The following is a 21,090-nucleotide window of genomic DNA, read 5'->3' on the forward strand; positions in this document are numbered from 1 at the left end:
GGGAGGTCACAAGTACTTAGTATATTTTACTTGGATTATGGAATGATGGCTTGGTCCCAGTCACATCTGGAGAAACACTGCTGTTCTTCTACAAATACAAGTTTAAAAAGTAAAACTGTCCGCAGCCTATCCATTGAATTAAGGTCACCATAACTACATTTCAATTAAAAGCATTTATCATTTCTGTGACTGCTCAGTTTCTGCTATTTTCAAAATCTTACCCTGCTTGCTAGGACTGAAATGCATTAGACAAGACAGAGGAATGTGGAAATCATTAGGTTGAAATACAGATGGAGGAGACAATATCTGGGGCTCTTGTTCCCATAGGATAAATCATGCCAATTTTTGTGCTGATATCTTTTCAGCATCCCAATTAGAGACATTATCTTTAATGTACAGTTTTGTTCACAGATCATCATTTGATACATCCTTTAATGCACACTGGAAACATACAACACTCTGGTATACTCCACACGACTGGTATGCCTAATGAATTAAGCATTCTTACACCAGACTGGTGCGAGCCACAGATGTGTGTGTAACTCCAAAATATCAATTCATAAGCCTATCACATCTTCACAGGTTATTTTGCTTAAAGCTTCTTTAAAACTACATAGATAGGTGTCTAGAGTCATGTTCTTAATAATCAGAAAAAAATGTATTTTAGTCATGTCTTTTATAAGGAATTAAACACCTTTCACAGAAAGAATTCAAATGATTTATCTGGGTTTATTTTCAAAACAGTAAATAGGCATTGCCTCCAATCTTTAGGTGAAGACATAAGGACCTCAAATTGGCTTACTTAATTAAGACAGTGTGATGATAGAGAACGTGATGAGATGGACTCAGTATATAGTTGTCATTTCTACACAGGTGCAAAATTAGTGTAATGACTGCAAGGAAAATAAGCATCATCTATTGTGCCCAAGGCAGGGTGGCCTTTAGGAAAATCATTGGAAATGCCGAGAAAAAGCAAAAGTCTCTGTCTCTTTTCTCTGTGTCTTTGGTGTAATTATGTGGGTGCATGTCTGTGGGAAAATAGCAGCTGTTGGCATTACACTTAGAATTGTTTCAAGGAAACAGAGTAGCAATGGCTAATATATTTGGCACTTGTTCCATTCCTTTGGCCTAAATATAATCCATACAAGGCAAAATTGTTAACATTACTGGCAAGGTAAAATCACAGCATGACTAGGATGTTAACCATTCAGTAATGCCCATTGGTTCCCAGGCACCGGAGTAGCTGCTGAGAATACTGAAATGAATTGACCATTTTCCTCGCCTTCAACTACATTATAAAAGCTAAGGTGGGAGATTTATAAACAACAACTATTATACAATATAGGAAGTATGATGATGCAGTTGGGTTATTTTGAAAGCTAAACGGAAGGGCATACAGCAGGAAAGACTTCTCAGAGGAGAAAATAGCTAAACAGTAGAGTGAAAGAGAAGAGATGTAGGGAAAGATGTCAAAAGTAGGGGAGGATGGACATGATTGTCAAGTAGGGGCTATTCTGCAGGTTTCAGATATAAATGTGAATATACATAATACCCATTTTCCACTATTAATAGAGGATAGAAATGATTATAATATTCAGATTTTATTCAAAAAGTCACTTTACTCAAACAAGGCATTTTAGACCCAAATTACTATCTATAATATTAATAAATTTGTTCTCAATATCTGTTTGTTTCTTCTGATTTTAAATAGCATATATCAATTATTTAAACATTTTTGGAAAAAAATAGAGATGTAAACAGACACAAATCAGATCAACCATCCTAGAATAAAACTTTATTTTGTAAATGCAGTCAAGGAGATTGACACTTATAACATAGAATAAATTATTTTAGTTACAATTTAACTAACATGAAATGCTAAAGCAGTATCATTGATTCACAAGGAAATTGTCGGTTGTGATTTATTATCAAGGTAGTTTCCATCATATTTCTCTGTATAGTGAGAATTGTTTCAGTATTATAGTACCGACAATTGTGAGCAGATTAAAAATGGTAAAGTGGATTAATTTTCTTTTAATCTTAGTAGAATCCAGTAATAGTTAATGATAGAGAAAAAAGATAATTATAAAAATAAATCGGTGAAAACCACCTTCAATACTTTCAAGTTCTTGTCTATAATTTAATATATATTATTTGAAGAAGAGCAGGTTACAAAAGAAACTACAAAAATGTCCGTGCATTTCAAGGGATCTGTAACAAAACTGACCTGAGAATTTATTCACTTGTCCACCCAAATTCTTGAGATGTATTCTTGAGACAAAGCAATGTATATCTAGCTTTGGCTATTTTATTGCTATTGCCACTTACTGCCTTGTGTTTATGATCTTTTGACAAATCTTCATTTTTTTTTTAAGCTTTCTACTAATTTTTTTCCTTTTTCAGTTTTATTAGGTAGAATTCTTACAGTTTGACTGCACATACACATTATGTTGCGTGTAAGTACTTATGTACAGTATACTGCACAGTTTTTAGTTTACACATATGTACTGATTATTGTTTCTAAGAACAGAGTAGAGCTTTAGCTTTTTAAACTTAGTTATCAAAGGAATAAAGCCAACTGCAAAATAAGAATCAACATAGTGCAGTAATCCAATCATAAAGCACAGTCAAATGTGCTTACACATATTCAAGAAATCAGCCACCTTAGTTATGAATAATAAGTAGTTCATTTATGTCATTATTATTGTTACTATTTTTTAGACACATGCTCACTTCTTGATTCATTTCTCTGGATCAGAATACATACAATGATGTGTTTTCTTTATCTCCCAAAAATGTTGCCTTGGAGCCTACAATGTAATTTATGACTCAATACACTTTCTCCCCTACCACACAAGGATAGCATTGCATTTGTATAATATGCAAACTGTTTTATTCAAAATAATCATCTTGAACAAGATTCAGAAGGGGGGCAAGTATTTCATTCTTTTCCTTATTTATGTTTTGTCCTATCCTGAAAAGGATCCAAGGGAGCCTATAGGAAAGCATATAACAAGGCATAGTGAACTAAGCTGTGCTAGGAAATTGAAGCAAAGGGGAAATAAGAGGAAGATATCCTAAAAGTCTGCAGAGGACAACACATCATGAAGACATATCCTGCCGGAGATGGGTCACAGGCTTGGCTTAAGCTCACTAACAACCAGCCTCAGAAGGGAAAAATCTCCATTTCATGATAAACAGGGTCTTTTCAGAATAGGAAATACAGATGAGCAGCACAGGTTCCTAGCATGGAAACCGGAGAGAATTGTATGCCGCTGTTACCACTCAACTCTGCAGAGCAACAAACTCAACAGGAACAAAACAGAACTAACTATCCAAGAACGGCTTCTTAGAAAGTTCCACCATGACTTCAGCATGGGCACGTTAGTTTGCAGTTTAGTAAACCTGACCATTGCACTTAGATCCAGATTTGTCACTCCACTGGGCAGGCTTTATCCAGATGGATGTATCACATGTTCTTGAGATGTGATTGAGTAATTGAGCAATTACTCAGTTGTGTAATTGAAACCAGTAAGTATTACTTCTCTAGACCACGTTTTTAATTAGTATTGGGTGGCAGGAATTTAGTGTTAAAAATAAGAGCTAAACATTGAATTTAAATTTTTTTTAAATTAACCAACAGGGGTAGGATTTACACAGTTAGAAAACTGCCACGAGGGCTTAAATGATCCAGTCACTTCCCAAGGCTTCTACATTAGGTCCCCACCACTAGTTTGGTGAGCTCTGGTTACACAAGGCGTGTCCACACTCATCAACATCGAAGTTGTGTTTGAAGTGCTTTCATAGAACGTTTTCTCAGTGACTGTTATGATATCTGAAACCTATATAGCAGTGCAGGACAGATTCTAAATAGAATCTCCATAACTCACAGTTCTTAAGATTTCTGTGAAAGATACCATGGTTATAAGCTATTACTTCTTAAGATCAAAGAGAATTGTTTTATTTATAAAAAAAAAAATAAGTAGTGCTAAAGTATTGTTTTGTAATTTTCCCTGTGTAACTTGAGTGAGTGAGTACTGGGGTTGGATTCACAAATACAAATATATTTATCACAGTGTTCCCCCCTCTTTACTTCTCCCATTTTCATGTGTGTAGATCTGCTTCTGAAAGTTAAATCTCAAAGAGGTCAAGGTGATACTGTCATATATGCGCAAGGTCTTTAAGCTAAGGGAGAACTGGGAGGCTGAAAACCTAAAGGAGTTTTATCTTAATTAAAAAAAATTATTGCAAAAACTCTACTAAAATTGATGGCAGCCAGTTTTTTCTTTGAAATCCCAACTTTGGACATCAGTAGTTTGATTGCAAGCCACAGTTCATTGCTCGTTACTGGTCACCAGGTCTATGGAAGGTGTGTGGATTTTAGGGACTCACAGTTAAGCATAAACCCACCTGGAGTCTGGGGAAAATATCCATTTTTATTGTAATGAACACCTCACACTTGCAAAGCAAATGGGCCAAACTGAAATTCTATGATGCAAATAGCAGCAGTGACATTCCCTATGTTGGTTATAATACTTCAGTTCCTACAAGCTTTATCTTCCTCCCCTGATACATCACATTTCACCATTGCACCAAATACCAGCATTTTATTTTTATTTCTCAGCAATGTGTGTTCAGCCTAGTGTTGGCCATTGAATTAGTGCAGAGTAATAGACTACAGGTCCCTCTAAACTGCTGAGTGCATACCGTGTGCTTTACAGTTGCATGAGTCAGCCTCAGTAATCACAATGACGAGGATTTCATAGTGACAACTAAACATGTACTCTCAATCCTTACCCTTCCCCACCTAAATTGAGAAGTTCTGCTTTCTGAGAAGACAGTGATGATTGCTTTAAGGTGAAGAAATTCAGAATAACCATGTTTGTTATTAGCAATGTACTTTTAAATGATTATTATAAGGCTTGGTGACCATCATCCATGGGAACGTGCTGTACTCTTTTAAAAATAGTGTCCTATTATATCCTGGTATAGGAAAATTAGAAGATTTTGTATATTATATTTGTGATTATCGATATGGATAATAATTAATTTTGGAGTGTCAAACTTTTATCCTAATTAATAATAATTTGGAAAGCATAGATGATAAAATACATTTGAGATATGAGTTATTAAAATATATACACTTATTTGAAATATTAACATTTGTGGGATAACAATATTATTTGAATATTAACAGAATGTGGTTTTGGATATACATAATTTTGGATTAAAGAACAATGAAATTATGTGTCATCCTCTTAAATTATGTTACTATGTTTTTAATAATATCAAAAATTTTTTCATGATTAAACTACATTTCTAAAAAGTTTTTAAATGTAATTAACAAGTATATGAAAGCTAATACTCTGTATCTATTATTCCCCCATAATTTTATTCATGATTTCATTGGAAAATTTACAACAAGCTATAGGGAACTTTCTAGAGGGCTATCACCATTCAACAGATATGGGATAAGAGGAATTTTATTATTTTCCTCTGAAATAAGTAAATTTATGCTTTTAAAGTATAGATTTTTGTAAAGGATAATTGCCAAAAGTTAACTGTTAGTATATGTAAGAATCTTAAACTTATTGAACAGATTGTTTTTTGAGGTTAAATGATAGTATTTCTCTTGAAGTCACATGGTCTTTTGAATCTATTTGGAGTGATTTAAAAATTCTTGCTTATGAAACATTTTATTTTAAAAATATTCCATGTGGATGCAAATTTGTTTTTCTTGAGCTTTAACCTTTATGTTTTGCCTTCCTACCAACCTCCTCCTCAAACAATCCCTTTTTAATGAAAAGAGAAATGTATGCATTTTAGGTGTGGCAGCATGGTATTATGTAACAAGCTCTTTCTGCTTAGTGTGTTTGAGCATCTTAACTGTCGTTTAGATGAAGACTGAAGGGAATGAGAAAGTATAAGTCAGTCACTAGAGAAACCCAAGTTATTAAAGCAAACACAGCAGTTATTTCTGCCTTAAACCTGCCTTTGCCAGTTAACTACCAGGTACATATTAAGCATATGGTATGTTTTAGCACTGTTAATCCTTGAGCTGTATTATCTGTACATTGTCTGTGATTTTTAAATTTGATGCACATCGATAGTCAAGGAGAATATCTCAGTATTTAATCAATAAAGATAAGATAATTTTTTCCTGCCAGATGACACTAACACCAAAATTGACCTCTTTTAAGAGTGGAGGAATCTCCTTCTATCAATCACCTTCTCACTAGGCTAAAGCAGTTGTAATCCATGCATTTATTTATTTATTTATTAGTTTATAAGTAAAACATTTATAACATGACTTCTATACTCCATACATTGTATTAGGCTCCGGAGACACAGAGGTGAATGATAATTTCACTGTCTAATGGGAGAGACAAATGCACAAAATATCTTTAAAGTATCTCAATAGGTGCTGTATGTAAGAGTATACTTAGTGGAGTATGAGATATTATTGGGGGCGGGAGGTGGGCAAACTCATCCCAAGAAAGCTTCCCAGGCAAAGACAAAGTTAAAGAACAATGGATCAGTTTTTCTGAGTCTTTCCAGGGCAGAATATTAAAGCTCGGAACAGATACTGAAAGTAACATGACAGGTTGTGCTCATATAGATGCTGGTTTTCTCTCCACATTCTCAAGGCTGAGGAGGAATAAGACATGCATACTAGTCTTCCTTGTACTTAGAACTCATTTACTGCTAAGTCACCACATAACCCTCTAGAGATCAATTACTTTGAGTTTCCTTAGCTCTTATAATGTTTTCTTCTCTATGGATCTCTCTTATCCAACAACGCTTGCTTAATGAGGGGATCAGTATCACATCTGATGAGATGACAAGGAAACTTAGTAACAATTATTCCTTATTAAATACCTGCCTGGATATTTATGCCATGACTTCAAATATAAATGTGTTCTTATTATTCATATTCTCAATAGAAGAGATCATTCTGAAGAAAATCTGGGAGACCATTACGATTATGTGTAAGTAGTTGTAGAATTTCAGTGGACAGCTAGCTCTTGGTCCAGTACATTAGAAACATCATTTTCTGCACACATGTAAGGGATTCAGTTTTGTTGAGGCAGGCTTGGAAATTGTCAGCCATTATTTCTTCAAATATTCTTTCTGCCTCTTTCTCTCTCCCATCTCCTTTTGGTGCTCTCGGTATTCATATGTTGTAATGCTGGATTATGTGCCACAGGTCTCTTAGGCTTTGTTCATTTTTTTCCCTTTCTTTTTCTTTTTCTCTCTTAAACTAGAAAATCTTAATTGATCAATCTTCAAGATCACTGATTTTTTCTTCTTCCAGCTCAAATGTTCTATTAAACCCCTCTAGCAAATTTTTCATTTGTTACTGTGCTTTTTAAGTTGGTAATTTCTATTTGGTTCTTTTTAAAAATTTTGATCTACTTACTGATTTTTCTATTTGGTAAGACATTGTTTCATGCCTTATTTCTTTATACCTAGCTTTCTTATTTCTTTAAACATAATTATAATAGCTGATTTAAAGAATTTATTAAATAAATCCCATGTCTACAAGTTCCCAAGGACAGTTTCCCCCCCTGTGAATAGGCCATGCTTTCCTGTTTTCATGCATGCTGTGTATTTTTGGTGGTTCTTGAATGCTGGAAATTTTTAAAAATATGGTAACATGGGAGACCAGATTCCCTGCTTTTCCGGGGTTTGTTGTTGCTGTTGACTTATGGCTTTCCTGGAGTAATTCTGGAAAGTCTGTTTTCTTTGCTGTGTGGGTCTTTGCAGTCTGTGCTTGGTTAGCTAGTGGTCAACACATGACTGACAGAGGTTTGTGTACATTGGTACACTTCTTATATGCTCCAAGTGTAAAATTCTACCCTGGCTTTCCCTTGCTGTTTAAACAAAGACTCAGAGTCAGCCACAGATGAATGATGAGGGCTTCCTCAAGGTCTTCCCTGGCCGTGCACACAGTCCTGCACAAGCACCTGGCCTTCTGGCTCTCCAGCAATGTGCCTGATCTTTTCAAAGCCTCCTGCTGCTTTACAGACTGGTTTGGCAGGTAAAGACCTTCTCTTGGTAGCTCCTGGGATGACAGGACTACCTCCAAACTTTTAATTGTGCTGGTTTGGAGCTAGTTTTGAGGCTGTTGCTAGGACTACAGTGGGGTCTACAGTAGGTGTGCTTGATGCTAGGGGCTCAGGTGAGTGTGGATTAGGTCTGGTTGCTGCGTGGATGAGACTGGCTCCAGTACCTTCTTTGGTAGAGTGGTCCTGGGCCAAGATTCCTTTTCAGAGTGCACAATTGGGTCCTCAGTCTATCTGCATATTACTAGGTTTGTGGACTAGTGTGGCTCCCACTAGTCCCTGGAAGGACTCCAAACTTTTACACATTATTACGTGTCTAATGGAAATTACTGCCATCATAAAGCAATAAGTAGAGGCCTTAAATATTCACATATTTGGGTGATTTGCTCTGTTAGTGTATTTAATCTAATGAAAACTGTTGTGTCTTGGGCATACTTTATTTATTAGAAAAACTATAATTTTTCTACAAAGCAATCACTATTATATGGGACCTTGGCTATTAAAAGTCTTTCTCACATTAAGAAGATGTATATGGTAGAGTAATCAATGCATAAAGTGATTGAGAAGAATATTACTGAAAAGAGACTTTTTAAAAAGAAGATTATCACTAGTAACTTTTTTCTTTTTTTCAATTGAAGTATAGTCAGTTTATAATATTGTGTCAATTACTGGTGTACAGTACAATGTTTCAGTCATATAAATACATGCAATATATTCATTTTTATATTCTTTTTCATCGTAAGTAACTATAAGATATTGAATAGAATTCCCTGTTCTATACAGCATAAACTTACTGTTTATCTATTTTATATATAGTGATTAGTATCTGCAAATCTTGAACTCCCAATTTATCCCTTCCTACCCCCTTCCCCCCGTGGTAACCGTAAGTTTGTTTTCAATGTCTGTGAGTCTGTTTCTGTTTTGTAAATAAGTTCATTTGTCTTTTTCTTAGATTCCACCTATGAGTGATATAATATGGCATTTTTCTTTCTCTTTCTATCTTCACTTAGAATGACAATCTCCAGATCCATCCATGCTGCTGCAAATGACATTATTTTACTATTTTTTTATGGCTGAGTAGTATTCCATTGTATAAATATAACACTGCTGCTTTATCCAGTCATCTGTCAATGGACATTTAGGTTGTTTCCAATTTTTGCAGAGAAGTTTTGGTTTATTGACTATTTAGGAGTCATATTAAAGGTATTTGTAAGTGAATGAATACATAAGAAGTGAAGGCACCAGGCTGGACTACACATTTTTAAAATGTTTCAGTATAAAACCTGCTATTATAATTGTTTTATCTACTTTTTAAGGTGATAAATCCCAAAAAGAGAGGAAAAAGGAAGAAATACATTAATTCAGGAACAGTTAAGTCAAATTTTATGCTATTCATTAAAGATTCAAATAAATGAATAAAAACATGTTTTCTATTAAATAGAAGCAACTAAAAACTGAACTGTTTCACTTAGGGTTTTTAATATGAAGGTATATAATAAAAAAAAAAAATAATAACCTGCTATGGGAATGGTTGAACTGGAGCATACCTTATAGGAGGCAGCGACCTAGCAGCCTATGCGTTGTCCTAGGGGCTGAATGGCCTTTGAGGGAAGATGATTTTTGTTATGAATTCTTCATTCAGTGAAATCACCCTAGAGAGAATCAAACGGACCTGAAAAAGTTTAAGTTATAATAAGAAATACTACATTTTTTATACACTTCACTCAGATTTGTTTTATGAAATGTGAAAGGATTTGTTTATAGTGCTTTAAAATTTACAACTCTGTGGACATGCTGGACTAAATCAGTACAGGAAGGTGCAAAGGTGAAAGTTTATGTTCAAATTGTGAAAAATCAAAACCATCCCATTTTGATAAAAAAATATACTGAAAATTTTAATCCTAAGATTTAATTCTCCTTGGGAGAAGCAAATATAAGTTCCATCCAAGCTTTTTGTTTTTTTTTTTAAGTTTTTTTAAAGCAAGATATTAACAATATTGGATGGCCTCATTACAATACCATGACAAAAACACACATTTCTTTTTATATAGTTTAGCGCGCTGATTCTGAATTTTTAGTTTTAACCATTTTCCAACTTCCTCTCAGTTTCCTTTTTATCTAAAATCGGAAGTAACATAGTGTCCTTCCTTGTAGATAATTTTTATGTTGTTCTTCAAAGGAAGTTAACTGGTCATGTAAGTCAGTTGATTTTTAGGCCTCTTTTGTTCTGATAATTTTAAATGTTAAGAACAATGATCCCTAGAGTGTGGCCCGGGCGCGCCAAGGTGCCTCCTCGCGCCCCGGCCGCGGCCAGGCCCGGGCCCCAGCGCCGCCGCAGCCCGCCCCGCCTCTCCGCTGTGCACCCTGCTTGGCGGGGTCAGCTTCCGCGAGCCCACCACCGTGGAGGACTGCGACTCCTCCTGGCAGACCGACTCAGAGCCCCAGCCCGCAGAGCCGGGGCCAGGCGGCGACGAGGCCCCGGAGCGCGAGCCGGAGCAGCCCGCGCAGCCTCCGGAGCGAGCCGGCGGGCGGCCCCGCGCCAGCCCCGCGCCGGACCCGGACGCCCAGGCTGCGGGCGCCGAGCGGGGTGGTGATTCCACTGAAGCAACTGCCAAACCAAAGAGAAGTTTTTATGCTGCGAGGTATTTGTACAAATACCGACACCAGTACCCACAGAACTTCAAAGATACCCGGTATCAGAATGACTTAAGCAATCTTCGTTTTTATAAGAATAAATTTCCCTTTAAGCCTCAACAAGTGGAAAGGGGATTATGAGACTCTGGAGCACAACCACACTTAATCCCATGGCTCTTCCCCCTGAGAGAACAAGGCTTGAACTTTTACGCAGAACTATGTATGAAATTGAGGAATTCAAAAAAGTAGAAGAAGCAATTCGAAGATTCCTACTGGCTTATAAAATGATGTTAGAGTTTTTTGGAATAAAACGGACCGATAAAACTGGAAATGTTGCTCGGGCTGTTAACTGGCAAGAAAGGTTTTAGCATCTGAATGAGTCCCAGCACAACTATTTAAGAATCACTCGTATTCCGAAAAGCTTGGGCGAGCTTGGATGTGAAAGTTTTAAATCTCCCCTTGTAAAATTTATTCTCCAGGAGGCGCTGGTGGAAAATACCATCCCCCATATTAAAAGAGCGCCCTGGAGTATTTTGTTTATACCATTCGAGACAGAAGAGAGATGAGAAAGCTCCTCTGGTTCGCCCAGAAACATTACATGCCTTCAGAGAATTTTATCTGGGGACGACCTAGGAAAGACAGTCAGAGGTGAGCAAAGCTCAGAAAATGCCTGGCCCCACCACCTCTGGTCATAGCAGTCAAACGTCTCTGCATAAAATATCCAAGGACTCCAAAAATTCCTCCTCCTCGTGGTGCATGTAAGTAGCAAAACAGCTGAAGAAAAAAAGGGGAGACCTGGAGAGCCAGGAGAAGAGACAGATGGGCCGAGCGCAGAGCCGGGCAGTGAGGCTGCCGGGCCAGGAAACACAGAGAGAGACGGTGGTACCGACAGTTCGGAGCCTCAGCCAGAAAAACACCGAATAATCCCGTGGAGAAAAAGGAGAGTGGAAGTCCTTCTGAAAAAGATGAAGAAGGTGAAAGTCATGACAAAGACTGTGGAAATCCCGGAGATGCAGGTTCCCACGATGATGTACTTTCACAGTGAGTTATCAGGAAACCCACAAGAGGTTTCTGTTGTTCAGTTTACCCCAAGAACAGAGGTCACATTTCCAGTTGTGCCAGTTGTTTGTGATTTCTGCTATAAGCTTTGGGTTATTTCATTTTTATTTTGGGCGACACTGAATTTAACATTTAATAAGTTCTAAGGTGAGACCCAATTAATGAACCTGTCCTAGAACACCTTGAGGATGTGAGTTTTTCAAATCCTGTACACAGCAGTGACATTTGAATTATTTTCAGTATATTTGGAAGTGATCCTGTAGTCTTTGATATATCAAATAAATCCTTTCAAGAGACCACCTTCCATGTGAAGAAAAAAAGTCCTAACAAATTTTAATAAAGAGTAATATTTTTATTGATTTTCAAAATGCTAAGAAATATGCTTTTTCTTCTAACAGAAAAAAGTCTGTTTGGGATTGCAATTAGTACTAGCAGGTGATTCTGCCTTGTTTTTCTTTTCTTTCTTTCAGGTCACCTTACTTTCTTTCTTGGTAGAAACAGAAGTTTCACTCCTTGACTCTGTTAAGGGAGGGTAATCCCCTGAAATAGTTTCATTACGTAAGCAATGGTTGAGGGGCAAGTTTGGATGTGTCTAGTGACTTTACAACGACAGCATTCAGAGAGAGCACACATATAAAACCTCTTTCTAATTGTGAGTAAGCAGGGTTTTTTGCCAGGACTGGCTCATTGCTAGTGTTGTCAGGCCAGAGAAAGGAGGAGAGAATGAGGGGCCAAAGGAACAAAGGCAGTTTGTGGCAAAGCAGAGAAATTGCCCTTTTTGCTCTTCATTCAGGAAATAAAACAAACAAAAGCTACACTTGCCCAAGCGGAGACTCTTTGCTACAAATGAGCACACTGAAACCTGCCACCTGGACTCAGTGACTCAGAAGCTACAGGGCGCTTGTTTCAATAAAGTTAAAGGAAAATGTACAAAGTAGGAAAAAATATTTGCCAGCCCCTTTAGTATTCCAATGTCTGTGCATATTTTTATTTTAAAAGGTGGGACAGTAGAAAGCTGAATTTGTCATAACAAATAGATTCCTGTAGAAATAAACTCCTTAGTAGTTGTAGATAATAGTTGATAAAGAAAGGCAGTAAGACATGGACATCTCTTAATCTGCTCTTTATAAGGTGCTTTTAAAAACTGCTTGATCCGTCAGGCTATAATTTGCATGTTGAGGTGATGATTAGAAGTTTTAAAATATTAAAAATATTAAAAATGTCTTTTGGTTTTGCTTTGTGAGCATGTGAAGTGGGTGTCGTGTGTGTGTGTGTGTGTGTGTGCATGTATGAAAGAAATACCCAATATTTATTGTCAACAGTAAAAATCTAGTAATATTTTGATGTGAGTCAATCAGTAAAAGACATTTTCAGGATCTATTGCCAAGAAATCACTTTCACTGGTTGCTCACATTTTCCTTCTGAGGATTCTTAGGACTACTAAGAGCGAATAGGTTTCTATAAGACCTAAAGACAATGAGGTGTCACCTCACACCAGTGAGAATGGCCGTCATTCAAAAATGCACAAATGACAAATGCTGGAGAGGCTGTGGAGAAAGGGGAACCCTCCTACACTGCTGGGGGGAATGCAGTTTGGTGCAGCCACTGTGGAAAACAGTATGGAGATTCCTCAAAAGACTAGGAATAGACTTACCATATGACCCAGGAATCCTGCTCCTGGGCTTATATCCAGAAGGAACCCTACTTCAGGATGATATGTGCACCCCAATGTTCACAGCAGCACTATTTACAATAGCCAAGACATGGAGACAGCCTAAATGTCCATCAACAGATGACTGGATGAAGAAGAAGTGGTATATTTATACAATGGAATACTACTCAGCCATAAAAACCGACAACGCCATTTGCAGCAACATGGATGATTGTAAGTGAAGTAAGCCAGAAAGAGAAAGAAAAATACCATATGAGCTCACTCATATGTGGAATCTAAAAAAACCCCAAAAACAAAAACAACAGAAACAAAGCATAAATACAAAACAGAAATAGACTCATAGACATAGAATACAAACTTGTGGTTGCCAAGGGGGCGGAGGGTGGGAAGGATTAGACGGGATTTCAAAATTGTGGAATAGATAAAGAAGATTCTACTGTATAGCACAGGGAAATATACACAAGATCTTACAGTAGCTCAGAGAAAAAAATGTCTCAATGAATATATATATGTTCATGTGGGACTAAAAAATTGTGCTCTACTCTGGAATTTGACACATTGTAAAATGATTATAAATCAATAAAAAAAAAAAAAGTCTTGACAGCCATCACTTTTATGCTGCTTGTGTCACCGAGTCCAAACTTGTTCTGCTCGCTGCATGACACTGACAGTGTGGCCGTAAACCTCAGCAAGAGGAACCTGATAGCCATTTCCAGCTGTTAACACCTGGAGACTTCCTAAGTTACATTGAAAAGAGCATCTCCGGCAAGCCAAACTTGACTTTATGAATTTTGTTACATTAGCTTGAATGCTTTTCCTACTCACTTCGGCATTCCCTGTACTTGACTGATGGACACACAGTAAAACAATCAGGCTGCCTGTGCCAGAGGGCAGGGGTGGTCCCGGGAGATCCTGTAGCAACTGGCAGGAGGGTGACAAGGAGAAAGGAACACCCCAGTCATGTCAGGACAATGAGGAAAGGAAGCCGGGAGTGGCTGGTTTTCCCCCTTCTCCCTCCCATGTCTTTACTAGTCATAACATCATTCAGCTGGGACTGGCCTCGTGTGCTAATTCTGGGTCTCCTGGAGATGCTCAAATTCTTACTTGAGGATGGAGGTCACAATTTCTTTTTCAGTCTGCTTTTACTTGCCGTACTAGAAGGATGTGAGCGGGTGTAGGATCTTGAAGTGCTTGTGATGGTGGTGCCTTAGGGCAGAGAAGGGGCAAGCCATGGGTTTATACCTGTGCATTCTGAGAAACACTTCTAAGATGGTTAAGTTTGTTGTGCAAAATGATCTAGGACCCAGGTATCTGACAATTTGCTGAATCACTTCCTTTCTTTAAAAAAATTGGCCATTCTTTACCGAGTCTCCCCTACTCCCTCTAGAGGGGAGTGCAGAATCACATCATGCTGTTTAATAATTGTATTCGTGTTCATGAGGCCAAGACTGACTTGTCACAGGTCACACACTGGGTTGCTGGCAGAGCTGGGACTTGAACTTGTGACTTCCTTCTCAGCCTGATGCTCTTCCCCATGTACGGAGCTACTTCTGCTGCTTTCCTGGTGTCCTTACCTTTCTGCTCCAACCCCTGCACTGCAGAGGGTGCCCCTGAGCAGGAGCCTTCCATTCTCTCCAGGGCTCTGATGAGAAGGCCCCTCTTAGCCGGCGGAGGTCTGTGCTGGGATGTGAGCTCATCTTTGTGATTCTCATTTGCTGTAATGGGAAGCGGCTCCCAGAAGAGAAAGACGTGCATTTGTTTGCAGCCAGTGGGACGATGTTGAAATAAACGCAGCACTGATCAAACTACACACAGCCAGCACATCGCCGGAGAGACGAAGCAAAATGGAATCGCTGATTTTTCTCACCGTCTTCTCTCAAATGCTTCTTCCTTGCCGCCCCCCAAAGGTGGCTCACTGTTGGGACCCTCTAGCATTGTGACATAAATGCTCTGGTTTGGGGTACCGCCCTGTGTTCAGATCCATTTACTGAGAGGTATATTTTCCCTTTTCTAATCTGTGGAAATCTTGAGGGAAGTCATTTTTCTGAGCTTCACTCCTTTCGTCTGTAAACTGGGCCGATTAGGGCCTCGCTCATGGATTTTTGGAGCTAAAATAACAGATGAAGGTAAAGGGCTCTCTCCGCTCGGTGCCTCACATGCGTTAGCATTCAGGAGGTCGGTGCGGTCCTCATCAGTGGTCCGCATCACCGTTATAACTGCCTCGTTGACCTGGATGGACGTGGGAGTGTCTGTGATAAAGGACCCAGCCTAGAACCTGGCCCGTGGTTACTGTTCGTAAGCGAAAGCCGTTGCAGACGTGTGGGAGAGCGCAGAGATTTGAGTACTTCAGCAGATGCAACAGAACTGAAGGAAGCAGGGACTTACATCATTCTCCCAGCTCTGTCTCAAAAGAACTATATTGCCTGGGGCCAGTCATTTTACTTTCTGGAACTTCATGTCCCCCATCAATCCAGTGGGGCCTGCAGAGCGTTGGGTGACACTGCAAAGAGAGGGTGGGAGGGAGGTGCCCAGCGCGGTGCCAGAAGGGGCGGCGCTGCATCGGGACTGTCCGCTCTGAATTGCTGGTCACACCGTCGTTGCTCTCCCTGGAGACCAAACTGCCAGCCCATCACGAGAGCTAGAACTTGTGCTTCCCCCTTAGCTCTGCCATTCTCTGTTTGTAGGAGTGCACTGTCCCCAGACAGATTCTGAAAGAGAAGGCGGAGCCGGGGAGCGCAGAGCAGGTCAGAGCTTCATGGCAGCGCCGTTTAGAACAGCCCAGGATGACGCTGCGCGCCCCCCCGCCCCCCGCGCGCTGTCAAGCATTTGGGGTGTTTTGATAGCACAGAGCCCCCTGTGGCCGGCCGTGCAGGATGTCAGATACGTGGGGAGCACACGGCTTGGGATTTGCGGGATGCCCCGTCGGGGAGGGAGTTGAGGGGCAGTGTGAAACGACGACCCGCTGTTTTACCTGCGGTCCTGAGAGGGCGAGTGAGTTTCGGAACCCGTTCTTCATTTCGCTGGGCACCGCTCCCTGTGGGTACCCCTGCTTTGACCACAGCCAAGGCACTGCCTTGGAACCTCTGCAGCGCCTGCCCCATGGCCTCAGGGGTCAGGTGGCGGCGCCAGAGCGAAGCTAGCTTGTCCAGGTCTGGGGATGCTTAGAGACCACCTACGTGATTCCTTTGGCAGCAAGTGACATTTGGCAAAGGGCATGGCTGACAGGAGCCCCAAACAGGTAGGTGTCGGGGTGGGGGAGGATGTGATGCACATCAAGGGTCAGGAGGCCAGGGAGTGGGGGTGGCTGCGGTTGTGTGTGTAAGAGCCACCCTGTGTGCAGACGCTGCGCAGAGACTTGTGTGACACAGAGCAGGTGGATGGTCTCCTCTGCCTGCTTTCTCCGATGGGCCTTGTGCTCAGAGAATGCAGCTCAGTCACCTGAGTCTCATGGGCCCACTGGCACCTAGTGTCCTTCCTCAGAAAACTCAACAAGGCAGGGTTCACAAAGCCTTTGGCCCCCCGTGAGCACTCAGTGTGTTGGTTGCCTTCCCCTTTCCTAGAGGCTGGGGTCGGGGGGTGGGAAGATTGTTTGAGCACTTGGGCTTTTTGGACATATGATAATCACCTGGCTAGGACTTGGGGGAAAACTCCCAGTTTCCGGTACAGTCTGCTGTCCACTCGTGTGTGCGCATCCCTGATGGCAGCCCTGCAAAGACAGGTCTGCATCTTGGGAAACATCTGAATAGAATTAGGAAGGCTGGAAATAGTTACATCTACCAGTTGGTTATTCCTTGTTTTCATAAAGTCATTACAGTCTCTGATAAAAGAGATGAGCGTCAATAAAATGGAGAATTAGACATGTGGTGATTCCTTACATTGAAGATCGAAAAAATTGACGATTCAGTGCTTCAACACGGGCAGTCTTGAGATACCGTCTCTCTGCTTGATATCCTTTAGCAAGCTCCAACTTGGAGGGCAACATGGAAATTCAGCCTGGTACCCAGATCCTTTGCTGATTTAGCCCATGGCTTCCCTCCTCAGCTGATTTCATCTTTCTGACATTTTTCTTTAACATCCCTGAAGGTGTACCTCAGTGTATGTGCATTAGTTTCCTGTTGCTGCTATAACAAATTACCATAAACTTCGTGGTTTAAAATAATACAGATTTATTGTTTTCCACTTCTGGAGGTCGGAAGTCCGACATCAGTCTCTTTAGGCTAACATCAAGGTGTTGGCAGGGCTGGTTCCTTCTGGAAGCTCTGGGAGGAGAAAAATCCATGTCCTTCCTTTTTTGGTTTTTCTTTTAAGCTACAAGTGGTTTCCTGCATTCCTCTACTTGTAGCTTCTTCCTCCACTTGGGAAGAGCCTTGCTCCAGTCTCTGCTTTCAATACCACAGTGGCTCATTCCCTGATGCTGACTCTCTCTGGATCTCTCTTACAGGGATTTTGTGATTCCAACAGGTCCAGCCAGATAATCCGGGATAATGTCCCCATCTCAAGATCTGTAATCATACCTACAAAGTCCCTTTTGTCATGTAATACAACAATTTGCAAATTCCAGGAATTAACACTTGGGCATCTTTGAGGACTGTTGTTCAGCCTGTCCCAGTGGGTCCCCTGTATCTCTACCTTGTGTTCTTGCTCCCTGAGATGCCTTTTCATGCCTTCTTTGCCAGGCTGACTCCTATTTACCCTTCATAACCCAGCCTCAGGGTCTTCTCTGTCAGAAGACATTCTTGGACATTCTCCTTCTCCTATCCCATTGCTCCAAGGCCATAGGCCTCTCCTCCGTGCCTACCTAGCATCTTGCCCCTGTGCTGTGAGTAGTGTCGTCACCCACTGTATTATAATACAGTTTATCTGTCTGCCTGTCCCAGTGGTCCTTGCAGACAGGGACCGCATCATCATTGCTTTCTTACCCCTGCCACAGGGACCCAAGACTGCACTTTGTAGGCACTGGTGGGTGGATGTCAGGGAGCATGCCTCCCATCTTGAAGACACCCCAAGGAGAAGCCCTGTGTCCTGGTTTCCACGCACCCTTGTTGGCCTGGGATTGCATTTCCTCCTAGGAACTGAAGTCCTCTGGGCTTCAGCCTGTCACGGTCCCATGTTTTCCTGTCCCTTCAGCTGTTTAATTCCCTCTTCATTGGGCTGTAGTCGATTAGCCTAAGTGAAAGCAAATAGACAATTTCCTATTAATATTTATATTGCTTTGCTTTTCTATTTCTTGGCGAGGCTCTGAGGACGGGGATGGCTGCAGAAAACGTTCTTTCATCTAAATTATGTCCCTGTTGGGGGCTAGATTTAGCCTTTTTGCTGGGCTGTGGAGAAGAGAGGATGTGGTGGACTTATGAGCCCGGGAACAATTAAGGCACAGCAGTCAATCCAAAAACTGCAAGTTCGAATCAGTAAACATTTGTGGAGTACCCACTGTGTGTCTGTGCGCGTGCTAGGTCTTGGTGTCCCAGGATTAATGTCTACTGTTTATTAAGTGGGTATTATATGGCAACCGTTGTTCCAAGCAGTTTAATTCTCTCACCTCCTTGACTTCATGAAACGGCCCTGTGAAATATAAGCCCCATTATCTGAGTTTTACAGATGAAGAAATGGAGGCAAAAAGAGACTCTGGGGGTGTGGGTGAAGACACTTGGAAATGGTGCCCTCATTTTACTGTCAGGGGAAAGGGTTGGGTGGGTCTATGGTGTTCTCAAGAAGAAGGGCAGTCAATGGAGAGGAAAATGGGGGTTGGGGGCAAAGGTGTTCAGCAAGAGGAGGAAGAACCCGGAGTTCTGAAGATGCAAAGGAGGCTGACGGAAAGAGAGTGGTGTATCAGTGACAGGCTGGACAGTGTATGACAGCAGGTCCCCAGTAACAGTGATTTAACCAGATGGAAGTTTCTCTCTCATGTCCATGAACTTGTGTTGGCACTGTGCGGTGGAACAGTAGTTTAATGATGTCATGAGATCCCAGGATATTGTCTTCCAGCCTTGCCTTCCTCAGGTCTTAGCCAGGCTCTCGATATCCAATATGATGCTAGGGTGTCAACATCTTTGTTGTAGGCCAGCAGCCAACAAGAAGCAGGGAGAAGGCCAGAGTGGGCTCACATCTCACCGGGCAGCCTGCCTCTAAGTGGCCTTCCTGAAGTCCCCCGGCTGCGCTTAGCCGCCCAGAGGCTGTAAGGTGGAGCCTTTCCTCTGGCTGCTTTGCTCCCCTGAATGGAAGCCGGGAGGTGGATGTGGGGTGGCAAGGTGGCTGGCCGTGCCACAGGTGGACTCTGGTGAGGGCTTAAGTGGGGAGGGGATGTTGAATGAATCAGATTTTAGAGTACACCTGAGTGATGGCCTCTTAGACTGACAGGCTCTGAACCTCCTCGTACCCTTTGCTTGACCTAGTTCCTGGGTGTGAGTATCTCTCTCTATCTTAGAAAGTTTGTGCAAAACCTTCTCACTCAACATGTTCCAGCACCATTGCTACCTCCTCTGAGAGGCCCACCAAGACTCCTGGATCAGAATCAGGCTTCTGTCCCCTGAATGGGGCATGGTACTGGCACCTCCATCGGCCTGCATTTTATTCCAGTTTGTATTTTATTTAGTCATTTACACCTGTACCTCTTCCTTAGATTGCAGGGCAGCATTTGGCCCCCAGCAGGTGCCTGCCACAAGATGAATTCCCAGGATGTTTTAGTAAAACTTGACCGATCCAGACAACGGCATGTGGCGGAAGTGTTTTTCCTGTAACAGAGCTCCTTAAACTCGTGTCCATCAGAATCGGCAGAGGGCTTGTTACAATTCCTTCTCCCCTCAACTTCTGACTTAGCATTTGGGGAGCCCAAGGATGTGAATTTCTAACAAGTTTCCAAATGATACTGATCCTCCTGGTCCCAGGACAACCCTTCAAGAGATCGTGGTCCTTGAGAAACACCCAGATTTTTTTCTTTCCCCCAGGGGAATCTGCAATGTAAATTAGGTCTGAAATAGACTTGGGAATTAAATACAGGGAAATTAAGTGAATGGATGAACCAGTGGAGAAATATTTGGATTCAAATGTGCCTTAGCATTTTGGTCCCAGTTTTTTTCTCAAACAAATTTCCTGTATCACCTAATCTTAGATGCTGCCACTTACAAGATGCTCCATTATTTTCTATAAAGCCAAGAAATTAAAAGCGCTTTTAATTAAGCTGTGACACAGAGCTTTCTCATCCCTTTGAATCTTTTATGCTTATTGAAAGAGCCTTTTTAGACCTAATTGGATGGGTTTTATCGTATTTTACTGCTATGCCTACACATGAAGGGGAATGTGGGCAGACACGTTGGTTCAGGTAGTTCTAGAACTTCTTCACGCCGGGTCTGCCTCTGGACTCCCCTTTCTTCTCAGTGTCACTGCCATCTGTGTGTTCTATACTGTCCTGTCCTCCACACCACTGAGAGCGCCAGATTTCTTGTAAGAATTCTGCAAAGAAGGCACTTATGTCCACGTTGCAGCTCTGTGTTGCTAGCCTACTCCTGGGTCCTCTTTTGAGAATGCTGCCAACACATCTGACTGTCCGCCTGCCCCTTCCCACGACCATTTGGTGCATGGGGTTGAAAGAGTGACCCCCATCCCCCTGCAGTTGTCTCCAGGATTTTCATGGAAGCCGCTGACGCCTGTTGTGCACCTGTT

At 41.1% G+C, this 21,090-nt stretch overlaps 1 protein-coding gene, 1 non-coding gene and 1 pseudogene across 2 annotated transcripts in view; all 3 read left to right on the forward strand.

The window, feature by feature from the left end:
- Positions 1 to 21,090, forward strand: part of LOC141575549 (uncharacterized) — a 92,053-nt gene that overhangs the window by 33,417 nt on the left and 37,546 nt on the right. The gene's annotated exons all lie outside the window — the stretch shown is intronic.
- On the forward strand, positions 10,326 to 19,151 carry LOC141575518 (opioid growth factor receptor-like protein 1 pseudogene; annotated as a pseudogene).
- On the forward strand, positions 16,498 to 16,635 carry LOC123618661 (small nucleolar RNA SNORA76). Its single transcript, XR_006727128.1, has one exon. It is a non-coding gene; the product is annotated as a small nucleolar RNA SNORA76 (small nucleolar RNA).

Source organism: Camelus bactrianus, chromosome 29, assembly GCF_048773025.1.
Source record: "Camelus bactrianus isolate YW-2024 breed Bactrian camel chromosome 29, ASM4877302v1, whole genome shotgun sequence".
Lineage (NCBI taxonomy): Eukaryota > Metazoa > Chordata > Mammalia > Artiodactyla > Camelidae > Camelus > Camelus bactrianus.